Source organism: Amborella trichopoda, chromosome 10 (genome assembly GCF_054954075.1).
Source record: "Amborella trichopoda isolate Santa Cruz 75 chromosome 10, AtrichopodaSantaCruz75HAP2 v2.0, whole genome shotgun sequence".
Taxonomy (NCBI): Eukaryota; Viridiplantae; Streptophyta; class Magnoliopsida; order Amborellales; family Amborellaceae; genus Amborella; species Amborella trichopoda.
The window spans coordinates 5,331,456-5,344,398 of NC_142345.1; the positions used below are offsets into that span (position 1 = coordinate 5,331,456).

Below are 12,943 nucleotides of genomic sequence, written 5' to 3' on the forward strand. Positions count from 1 at the left end.
TTCTTTGGTATTTCTTTTGGTTGGTTTTCATTTTGGATTGACCATGTTTGTGGTAGAATAATATCTAACCAAGTAATAGTTTTAGTAAGAATTATATTAGATTTTTCTATATTGGTTTGGAATAAAATAGTTTGATCCTTCTTATCTGTTTGCATAATATTTGGACAAAGGGAATTCATTACTTTGTAATATATTCGATATACGATAGCTAAGTTTTGGTATCAGAACCATCAATAAAAATATAGTTACAGTATTACTGTAGGCACCTAATTAAATTTACCTCTAAGAAAGTTGGTCTGAGAGTTAAGGCCAGAGATGATAGTCGTCTAAGCAAAGTACCTGCCAAGGCCAAGAAGAGCCGCTTAGGGGAACACGCTGGACCCTTGATCGTCCAGATTGTCATTATCCGCAACCTACAGATAGCAAATTTAATTAGAAATCTTAAAGGTAACACAGTAACTCAACCTCAAACCCTAAGAGTTAAAAATAAGGAAGAGATAATAATCAATGACGTTGAAAAACATATACAAAACTAGAATATTCCTAAAGTACCTATAAAAGACATTTATCAAAAGGGAACATTTAAATTCAAACTTGGATATGCTATTAAAACATTAGAGGAAAGTCTATCAGTAACTAAAAATCAGGAAGACTTCCAACTGTTAACTCAAAAAATAATTGAAAAACATAAAGACAACAATTATAAGTATTTACACATTGGATTAATACAGATAGCCATAAAACCTTTATCTCGTTTAGGATTAAACAACTCAGTGCTCGTATGCCTAAGAGATACGCGGCACAATAAGTTTTCGGACTCACTCCTAGGTATGGTTGAATCCAGCCTTTGTAGTGGACCCATTTATTTCAAATGTTTTCCAAATTTTCCTGTCTCCTTAACCGACCTTAATATTTTAGATATCTTAACGATAAATCTTAAAACCCATGGATCCCAATTAGATATCAAAGGAATTCCCTCTCCGACACTCAGCATTCCTACACCAATACCTAGCATTTCAATACCTCTATCCAATATTCCAGAATCATCAGAAAACGAAAAAATGAAGATTCTTGAGCATAAAACTCTAATGCTCCAAGAAGAGGAACCAATGATAAATGATACTCTAGATAATAGAGAATCTGCTTTTATGGATACCTCAAACAATGATCTAAATAGGATAGCATATGGTAAAACATGGAAACCATTCACTGCTTTACCATACTATAAGAGACCTACCCCTATTGATGTACAATTAGAAGAAGACGCTATACATCAGGCTGTTTCCTATTCGGGCAGATCAATTGTTAATTGGACAATAGATGGTCTATCCAATCTAAAAATATTAGATGTCATGAGACATATGACGATGTTTGCATCCGCTAATAAAATGGAGGGCAATCCGGATCAAGAAGTTGCCAAGGCAATAATAATTGGATTTACTGACTGGTTAAGAGGATGGTGGGATTTCTATGTTGATGATAAAATTAAAAATAGAATCCTCACTAATACGAGACAATGGACAGCTAGAAATGAACAAAATCAAGAAATAATCTATACCGAAAGTGATGCAGTAAACACTTTAATATATACTATTACTCTCCACTTTGTAGGAAGTACAGCTTTATTAGCAGCAAGATCGGAAGATTTGCTGTCAAACCTACGATGTCCTACTTTATCTCATTAAAAATGGTATAAAGATGTATTCTTTTCTAGATTATTAATACGAGAATATTGTCAACTAAATCATTGGAAAGAAAAGTTTATAGCAGGCCTTCCCTACCTATTTGCTGAAAAGGCCAAAGAAAGACTCAGAAAGAAACATAATGGAGTTATCATATACTCTGCCTACACACTAGGAGAATTATCAGCAGAAATATGTGTTGAAGGACTAGCATTGTGTACTGACCTAAAGCTTAAACGCCAACTCGATAAACAACAAATTACTAAATGAAAAGAGCTTGGTGAGTTTTGCGAACAGTTTGGTTATCATATAGATAGAAAACATAACTCGGAAAAACTGTACAAGAAAAAGAAAAAATATAAGAAAGAAAAATATAGGTCTGATAAAGTACATAAAAAATATAAGAAGTCTAAACAACAGAAATTTATAAAAATGTTTTCTCCCTACTCTAAAAATAAAAAGAAAATACCAGTATGTTATAAATGTGGAAAACTCGGTCACTATAAACATCAATGTAAAATAAAAAAGAAAATCGATGCACTACAACTAGATTAGTCATTAAAATCAAAATTATATCATATTATCAATTATGATGATATATCCTCTTCAAATACAGATTCCAATGTATCTTTAATAGGAAATATCGAAGACGATGATTTTATATGGACAGAATTGTCAGATTCCTCAGACTCCTCTTCTGATGAACAATCTTCCCATCCAATGCAAGAATCTACTTGTGCTTGTCCTATCCCCTCACAAAATCTTCACACCTTAACACAAGAAGATAATCTAATTTTAGACCTCATAGAGAAAATTGCAGATCCAGATGAAAAAAGATCTGTTATTACTAATTTTATCAATTTAGTTAAAACAAAAGCAAAAACACCTCCTATCAATAAAACACCAGATGAATATAATTTTGCCTCTATTATGAAAAGAGTAAGTGAACAACATCTCACTAAGCAAAAAGAACCTTCTATCTCAAAACTCAAACAAGAGATCAATGAAGTAAAGAGAGAAGTACACCAATTGAAACAGAGAATTAAAGTTTTAGAATTACAAAATCTATCCAATCAAAATTCAGATACAGATGAAATCGAGTTCAATCATCTCGTCACGACATACAGTCCTGATCCATCAGAAGAAACATCCTAAACGAAACCACTAATGATACCTGAGCATTCTCCTTCAGTTAATCTTTTAGATAAAATTATTATACAAAAATGGTTTGTTCAAGTCACTATCATAGTAGCAGAAGATTATAGATTTCAAACATCAGCCTTAATAGATTCAGGAGCTGATTTAAATTGTATCAATGAAGGATTGGTACCCACAAAATATTTTGACAAAACAACTCAAATCCTAAATACTGCAGATGGAAGCAGACTCTTTATAAATTACAAATTATCGAATGCTGCTGTTTGTAATAATCATCAGTGTATTCAAACACCATTTATTATAGTCAAAGGACTAAGCCAAGCATTTATTCTTGGAGTCCCATTCCTTACCTTATTTTATCCCTTATCCATTGACCATACAGGAATAACATCTATTTATCAAGATGTCCCCATACACTTTGAATTTATTCACAAACCAAAACTCAAATAAATAAATAGTGTAAAAAGTCAATTACAAAACAAAGAAAAATTTCTCTGTACGTTAAAACAAGAAATTAAATATAAATATGTGGAAGAACAATTACAAACTCCAGAAATATTACAAAAGGTCCAACAACTTCAACAACAGATAGAAACTACTATCTGTAGTGAACATCCCAATGCCTTTTGGGAAAAGAAAAACATAATATTAGTCTCCCATATGAACCTGGATTCGATGAAAGACAAATTCCTACAAAAGCAAGACCAATTCAAATGAATACTACTCTACTTGAAATGTGTAGAAAAGAAATTGCTGAACTCCAAACTAAAAAACTTATTAGACCGAGCTCATCACCATGGAGTTGTGCAGTCTTCTATGTCAATAAAAATGTTGAAAAGGAACGTGGAGTTCCTCGATTAGTTATCAATTATAAGCCATTAAATAAAGTGCTACAATGGATAAGATATCCAATCCCTAATAAAAAAGATTTATTAGAGAGAGTAGCAAATGCTTGCCTATTCTCCAAATTTGATATGAAGTCAGGATACCGGCAAATTCAAATTAAAGAAGAAGATAAATACAAAAAAGCATTTAATGTTCCATTCGGACAATATGAATGGAATGTTATGCCATTCGGATTAAAAAATACTTCATCAGAATTCCAGAAAATAATGAATGATGTGTTTAATGCTTACTATCAATTTATGATTGTTTTTATTGATGATGTTCTTATCTTTTCCGAATCCATAGATGAACAAGTCAAACATTTTAATACTTTTATTCATGCCGTAATACATGCTGGATTAGTTGTAGCTGCAAAAAAGAGTACTTTATTCAAAACTAAGATTAGATTTTTGACACAATATTCATCAAGGCACCATTATTCCTATAGATATATCCATCCAATTTGCTGATAAATTTCCTGATCAAATTCTAGATAAAAAAGAACTTCAACGTTTCTTGGGATGTCTAAATTATATTATTGATTTTTATCAAGACCATGCTATGGATGTTAAACCTCTCCATGATAAATTAAAAAAGCATCCTCCACCGTGGGCAAATATTCATACCAAAGCCGTACAAATAATTGAACAGAAAGTGAAAACTCTCTGTTGCCTTTCTGTTCCTCACCCTACTGCTTTCAAAATTATTGAATGTGATGCTTCAGAGTTGGGTTTAGGAGGAATCCTAAAACAACAAGTGGATGGTCATGAACAACTACTCAGGTATACTTCTAAGGCCTGGAATCCAACTCAACAAAATTACTCGACGGTAAAACAGGAATTACTTGTTGTCCATTATGTCACAAAATTTTAAAGTGATATTTTCAATCAACATTTTCTCATTCGTACTGATTGTAAAGCCGCTAAAGATATTCTGCAAAAAGATGTTCAAAATCTTGTTTCCAAACAAATATTTGCTCGCTGGCAGGCAATCCTTTCTGCCTTTGATTTTACGATTGAACACATGCACGGTTCTGCTAATTCCCTTCCTAAGTTCTTGACCCGAGAATTTTTATAGGGGGTGTCACACTGAGGCTAACGACGAAGACACGCCACTCTTTACAGCAAATACTAAGAATACTTTGTCCGATTTACCTACTATGAGCACTCGAAGCAACTTCTCCCGCAATGAGAAACGCCCACTGGAAATAATACCTGTTTTAGATGAAAATCCGCCTTTGGCAACCCTTTCACCTTCTATTTCACCCATTCACCAAATCACCTACCCAGAAGCTCATACTTCCACTCCAGCTTTCACTCTTGCTGAATCAAGACCGACCCAAAGGCCTAATATTCCTCGCTCTTCATTTATCACAAGAGCATTTCTCATGGACATTACCATAGAAGATCACCATATCAATATGGATCCAGCTAAACTTGCTCCCTTATATCTCATCAATCACCTGAATCCTACAAATGGAGTCAAAACTCGTGAATATTATGAGGCCATCTTAATGGAAACAGGGTCCATCTCAGTTATCCATTATTACCAATAGAATACACGAGTAATTGCATACTAAAAAATGCAAATTAAAAAGCTGTTATCATATGAGGAGTGGGGTTGCAATCCTCCTAAAGGCAAAAAGCTAAAATATACTGATTTTTCGTATAAGTATTATAAATATGCCGAATATATAGAAGCATGACACAAAGTATTTTCTTATCAAAACCCAAATCATTCTCATAGTTGGTATATCCAATTTCGGTGACCTATTTTTGAAAGATTCCCAAGTTGGTTTAAAATCTGGTTTTTAATATGGGGATCAACCACTGATATTTTGCCTCCTGCTTTTCAAAATGCCCAGGAGCAGTTTGCTAGTTTTAATAATATTGATATCAATACAGATCCTCACCTTTACTTTGTTTCATTATACCAACTCCCATGGATCATGAAATGGGAATATTCTATCTCTGAGAATAATACAGCCGACCATACTTATATTCCCAAACTTGGCAAAACCATTTCCATTAAATAGTGGGACATTTTTAATATGGACCCCACAACAATCGTCCCAAATAGAATTTCTCCACAAAACCCATAGACAATCCCAATCCAACTGGATATAATACTGCCAATACTTCATTAGATTTTCCCACATATCTGAGAAACATGCTTCAAGCCAATCCCAATGCTACTAAAGAAACCCTTGAACAACAAATGCGAGAAATCTTTGCAAAAGCTGGACGAAAACCAGTTTCATCAGAGGAAACCGTACAATCATCTCCAACCCGTGCAAATAAATACTTCCCACTCGAAAAAACCGATCCAGAAGAAGAAGAAGATGAGGATGATCCAAACGAATACAGCCAAAGACCTTGACACTATGCTGCACTATGCCCGAGGTACTATGCTCACCGACATATATGACAAAGAGGTACTATGCTCACCGACATATACAACAAAGAGGTACTATGCTCACCGACATAAGAGATAAAGAAGACTATAGCCACTCACAAAGACTGTAGCCACTCATGGAAAACGACAAAGCCTACCGACACATGAAGACAAAAAAGATACTATTTCAGGATGCTATTTTGTCTTATTCTCAACACTATTCCAGGATGCTGTTTTGTCTTATTCCCGACCACAAGAATATTTGCTTTTCTTTTTTGATTTTGTCTTTTCCCTTTACGTCTTTTCTCTCTGCTTTATGTCCACTCAAGGCATCTTCCTCCTTTGCCTTCGTCGCGAAGGCTCCTCCCTCTCTTGGCTATATAAGGCATGCTCCTGCCTCTTCCAAAGCAGGTCAACTTGAAGCCTCTCTCCCTATGTTCTGCAACTCCGCTCCTCTTCTTCTCTCTCTTTGCTCTCATACAGCTCTCCTCTCTCTCTGCTCCTCTCCTCTCTCATTACTCTGAAAGTTTTCCTCTCTCTCTACGGCCCATCTTTATGTTTCAACTACTACTCCCTGGCATTTCAGCCGCTGTCCTGACCTCACAACCCATGCTCTCTAGGTCTCTGTCTAATTTCCTACTCTACTAAAACTTAGGTTCTATCTTTCCTTTTTTCTTATAATTTTCTTGTATAATTATGTGCGACTGCAATTTTCCTTCACTCCCTTCATACTGTCCATAGCATTGGAAGCTCTTTTCCAGTTACTGTATTTGTAAATTGTAAGTGTGCATTTAAAATTTCTCTTTTTGTATGTACCAGACAATGCTATGCTTTGTATACTATGATGGTTTGTTAATGTACAATACAGTTTGATGATATGCAATTTAAATTGTTATTTAGTATCAAAATTGGCAATCACACCCACACACAGTGGTTTGTAATAGATATCTCTGTCATTCCGTTTATCTATATACTTCTCTTTTGTCTAAATTACAATCGGATTTTACATGAAATATTAAAATATAATAGTTTACTATTTACCTTCCTGCTTTAGAAGTTTACTGTAGATCCTTGCGAGTTTTGGTATCCGAGCCATCAGTAAAAATATAGTTACAGTATTACTTTAGGCACCTAATTAAATTTACCTCTAAGAAAGTTGGTCCGAGAGTTAAGGCAAGAGACGAAAGACGTCTAGGCAAAGTACGCGCCAAGGCCAGGAAGAGCCGTTTAGGGGAACACGCTGGACCCTTGATCGTCCAGATTGTCATTATCCGCAACCTACAGATGGCAAATTTAATTAGGAATCTTAAAGGTAACACAGTAACTCAATCTTAAACCCTAAGAGTTAAAAATAAGGAAGAGATAGTAATCAATGACATTGAAAAACATATACAAAACTGGAATATTCCCAAAGTACCTATAAAAGACATTTATCAAAAGGGAACATTTAAATTCAAACTTGGATATGCTATTAAAACAGTAGAGGAAAGTTTATCAGTAACTCAAAATCAGGAAGACTTTCAACTGTTATCTCGAAAAATAATTAAAAAACATAAAGACAGCAATTATAAGTATTTACACATTGGATTAATGTAAATAACTATAAAACCTTGAAGTCGTTTAGGATTAAACAACTTAGTGCTCGTATGCCTAAGAGATACGCGGCACAATAAGTTTTCGGACTCACTCCTAGGCATGGTTGAATCCAGCCTTTGTAGTAGACTCATTTATTTCAAATGTTTTCCAAATTTTTCTGTCTCCTTAACCGACCTTAATATTTTAGATATCTTAACGATAAATCTTAAAACCCATGGATTCAATATGACTCCTGGATCTCAAAATTTAACTATCGTATATCGAATATATTACAAAGTAATGAATACCCTTTGTCTAAATATTATGCAAACAGATAAGAAGGATCAAACTATTTTATTCCAAACCAATATAGAAAAATCTAATACAATTATTCCTAAAACTATTACTTGGTCAGATATTATTCTACCACAAACAAGGTCAATCCAAAATAAAAACCAACCAAAAGAAATACCAAGGAATAATATTCTCAACCAAATAATAGAACATCAAGATGGAAATATTGAAATAAAATTTCCAAATAATAAATCATAGGATGATTTAGAAATACATAGAAAAAGGAACAAAAAGCTATTAGTTCTAGCAATAAAATCTTGTCATACAACCCTAGATGTTATAATCCTTCCCTCTCCATCAATATCTACGACATCTTCAGACTTATAACTATAAGGAGTAAAACGAACAGCTGATCATGTAGTAATACCCACTTATACATCTGAACCTGATACAGCAGATTTCCAAATACTCAAGTTACAAGTCGAAAAAGATATAAATATAGAAGAATACTTAGAATATAAATTAACCAAAAAGAAGAAAAAGGTAGATATTGAACATCTAAAACATGATTATCTCGCCCTAGAAAACCAAGGTATTAGAGAATGGTATTTAAAAACATTTCAACCAAGATTAATAGAATTATTTCAATAAAAATACAATAAATTCCTGAAAAAAGAAAGAGAAACAAAAGGATTCTTTATCTGGTTACAAGAAATTTGTGCTCAATATAACATTCAAATTCCTCAATTTAATATTCAAACAATAGAAGAAAAAACTTATACAAGCACAGATGGAACTACTACTTCTAGTGCAACACCTTATAAGGTTGTACCCAAGGATATGGGAGAGAAACATGAATTAATTCCTCATATTGTAGAACAAAATAATTATACTAACCTATATATGCAATCATTAGGAAAACAAGCTGAGCGCATAGAACGACTGATTACTCCTCAACCTAAAGGGGTAACTCCTCCTATTCCAAAAGCTGTTTTATTTAAACCTCCCCCAGAACTTAATAAAACCAAATTTCATGTAGGGGAAGATAATAAAACACTCATAGATCAATTAATATCTAAATTAGCACAATTAGATATCAAAGGAATTCCCTCTCCGACACTCAGCATTCCTACACCAATACCTAGCATTTCAATACCTCTATCCAATATTCCAGAATCATCAGAAAGGGCAAAATGAAGAATCCTGAGCATGAAACTCTAATGCTCCAAGAAGAGGAACCAATGATAAATGATACTCAAGATAATAGAGAATCTGCTTTTATGGATACCTCAAACAATGATCTAAATATGATAGCATATGGTAAAACATGGAAACCATTCACTGCTTTACCATACTATAAGAGACCTACCCCTATTGATGTACAATTAGAAGAAGATGCTATACAGCAGGTTGTTTCCTATTCGGGCAGATCAATTGTTAATTGGACAATAGATGGTCTATCCGATCTAAAAATATTAGATGTCATGAGACATATGACTATGTTTGCCTCCGCTAATAAAATGGCTGGCAATCCAGTTCAAGAAGTTGCCAAGGCAATAGTAAATGGATTTACTGGCTGGTTAAGAGGATGGTGGGATTTCTATGTTGATGATGATACAAAAAATAGAATCCTTACCAATACGAGACAATGGACAGCCAGAAATGAACAAAATCAAGAAATAATCTATACCGAAAGTGATGCAGTAAACACTTTAATATATACTATTACTCTCCACTTTGTAGGAAGTACAGCTTTATTAGCAGCAAGATCGAAAGATTTGATGTCAAACCTACGATGTCCTACTTTATCTCACTACAAATGGTATAAAGATGTATTCTTTTCAAGATTATTAAGAAGAGAAGATTGTCAACTAGATCATTGAAAAGAAAAGTTTATAGCAGGCCTTTCCTACCTAAGTGAACAACATCTCACTAAGCAAAAAGAACCTTCTATCTCAGAACTCAAACAAGAGATCAACGAAGTAAAGAAAGAAGTACAACAATTGAAATAGAGATTTAAAGTTTTAGAATTACTAAATCTATCCAATCAAAATTCAGATACAGATGAAATCGAGTTCAATCATCTCGTCACGACTTACAGTCCTGATCCACCAGATGAAACTTCCGAAACGAAACCACAAATGATACCTGAGCATTCTCCTTCAGTTAATCTTTTGGATAAAATTATTAGACAAAAATGGTTTGTTCAAGTCACTATCATAGTAGCAAAAGATTATAGATTTCAAACATCAGGTGCAAAAACTCCTCTTGTAAAAGGTGAACCACCACAATCCCTATATGAAATCATTACAACACCTTATAAGGTTGTACCAAAGGATATGGGAAAGAAACATGAATTAATTCCTGAAATTGTAGAACAAAATAATTATACTAACCTATATATGCAATCATTACGAAAACAAGTTGAGCGCATAAAACGACTGGTTACTCCTCAACCTAAAGGGGTAACTCCTCCTATTCCAAAAGCTGTTTTATTTAAACCTCACCCAGAACTTAATAAAACCAAATTTCAATTAGAAGAAGACGTTATACAGCAGGCTGTTTCCTATTTGGGCAGATCAATTGTTAATTGGACAATAGATGGTCTATCCGATCTAAAAATATTAGATGTCATGAGACATATGACTATGTTTGCCTCCGCTAATAAAATAGCTGGCAATCCGGATCAAGAAGTTGCCAAGGCAATAGTAAATGAATTTACTGGCTGGTTAAGAGGATGGTGGGATTTCTATGTTGATGATGAAACAAAAAATTGAATCCTCACCAATACGAGACAATGGACAGCCATAAATGAACAAAATCAAGAAATAATCTATATCGAAAGTGATGCAGTAAACACTTTAATATATACTAGTACTCTCCACTTTGTAGGAAGTACAGCTTTATTAGCAGCAAGATCGGAAGATTTGCTGTCAAACCTACAATGTCCTACTTTATCTCATTAAAAATGGTATAAAGATGTATTCTTTTCAAGATTATTAATAAGAGAATATTGTCAATAGATCATTGGAAAGAAAAGTTTATAGCAGGCCTTCCCTACCTATTTGTGGAAAAAGTCAAAGAAAGACTCAGAAAGAAACACAATGGAGTTATCATATATTCTGCTTACATATATAAGTTTTTTCTTCTATTGTTTGAATATTAAATTGAGGAATTTGAATGTTATATTGAGCACAAATTTCTTGTAACCAGATAAAGAATCTTTTTGTTTCTCTTTCTTTTTTCAGCAATTTATAATATTTCTTATGAAATAATTCTATTAATCTTGGTTGAAATGTTTTTAAATACCATTCTCTACAACCTTGGTTTTCTAGGGCGAGATAATCCTTTTTTAGATATTCAATATCTATATTTTTCTTCTTTTTGGTTAAACACTGAGGCTAACGACGAAGACACACCACTTTCACTTGCACTCCGGCTCTTTGCAGCAAATACTAATAATACTTTGTCCGATTTACCTACTATGGGCACTCGAAGCAACTCCTCCCGCAATGAGAAACGCCCACTGAAAATAATACCATATTTAAGTGAAAATCTACCATTGGCAACCCTTTCACCTTCTAGTTCACCCATTCACCAAATCATCTACCCAGAAGCTAATACATCCACTCCAGCTTTCACTCTTTCTTAATCAAGATCGACCCAAAGGCCTAATATTCCTCGCTCTTCATTTATCACAAGAGCATTTCTGATGGACATTACCATAGAAGATATCACCATACCAATACGGATCCAGCTAAACTTGCTCCCTTATATCTCATCAATCATCTGATTCCTACAAATGGAGTCAAAACTCGTGAATATTATGAGGCCATCTTAATGGAAACAGGGTCCATCTCAGTTGTCCATTATTACCAAAAGAATACACGAGTAATTGCATACTCAAAAATGCAAATTAAAAAGCTGTTATCAGATGAGGAGTGGGGGGCAATCCCACTCAAGGCAAAAAGCTAAACAATACTGATTTTTCGTATAAGTATTATAAATATGCCGAATATATAGAAGCAGGGCACAAAGTATTTTCTTATCAAAACCCAAATCATTCTCATAGTTAGTATATCCAATTTCGGTTACCTATTTTTGAAAGATTCCCAAATTGTTTTAAAAATTGGTTTTTAATATGGGGATCAACCACTGATATTTTGCCTCCTGCTTTTCAAAAAGCCCAGGAGCAGTTTGCTAGTTTTAATAATATGGATATCAATACAGATCATCACCTTTATTTTGTTTCAATATAACAACACCCATGGATCATGAAATGGGAATATTCTATCTCTGAGAATAATACAGCCGCCCAAACTTATACTCCCAAACTTGGCAAAACCATTTCCATTAAATAGTGGGACATTTTTAATATGGACCCCACAACAATCGTCCCAAAAAGAATTCCTCCACAAAAACCCATATACAATCCGAATCCAACTGGATATAATACTACCAATACTTCATTTTTTTCCCACATATCTGAGAAACATGCTTCAAGCCAATCTCAATGCTACCAAAGAAACCCTTGAACAACAAATGCGAGAAATCTTTACAGAAACTGGACGAAAACCAGTTTCATCAGAGGAAATAGTACAATCATCTCCAACCCGTGCAAATAAATACTTCTCACTCGAAGAAACCTATCTAGAAGAAGAAGATGATGATGATCCAGACGAATGTAGCCAAAGAACCTGATACTATGCTGCACTATGCCCGAGGTACTATGCTCACCGACATATATGACAAAGAGGTACTATGCTCACCGACATATACGACAAAGAGGTACTATGCTCACCGACATATGAGACAAAGAAGACTGTAGCCACTCACAAAGACTGTAGCCACTCACGGAAAACGACAAAGCCTACCGACCCATGAAGACAAAAAAGACTGTTCCAGGATGCTGTTTTGTTTTATTCCCGACATTGTTTCACGATGCTATTTTGTCT

General features: G+C 34.1%; 1 protein-coding gene across 2 annotated transcripts in view; it reads right to left on the reverse strand.

Moving 5' to 3' along the window:
- Window positions 1-286: 286 nt before the first annotated feature.
- The window catches only part of LOC18434675 (Mitochondrial substrate carrier family protein), a 37,027-nt gene continuing 24,370 nt past the window's right edge, over window positions 287-12,943 (reverse strand). The window contains exon 10 of one of the 2 annotated variants that reach the window (XM_088850530.1): window positions 287-413. The gene's annotated coding sequence lies outside the window, so the exon portion shown is untranslated. Of the gene's footprint in view, window positions 414-7,248; window positions 7,398-12,943 lie in introns of those variants that run through there. The other variant, XM_020667572.2, reaches the window with a different exon arrangement.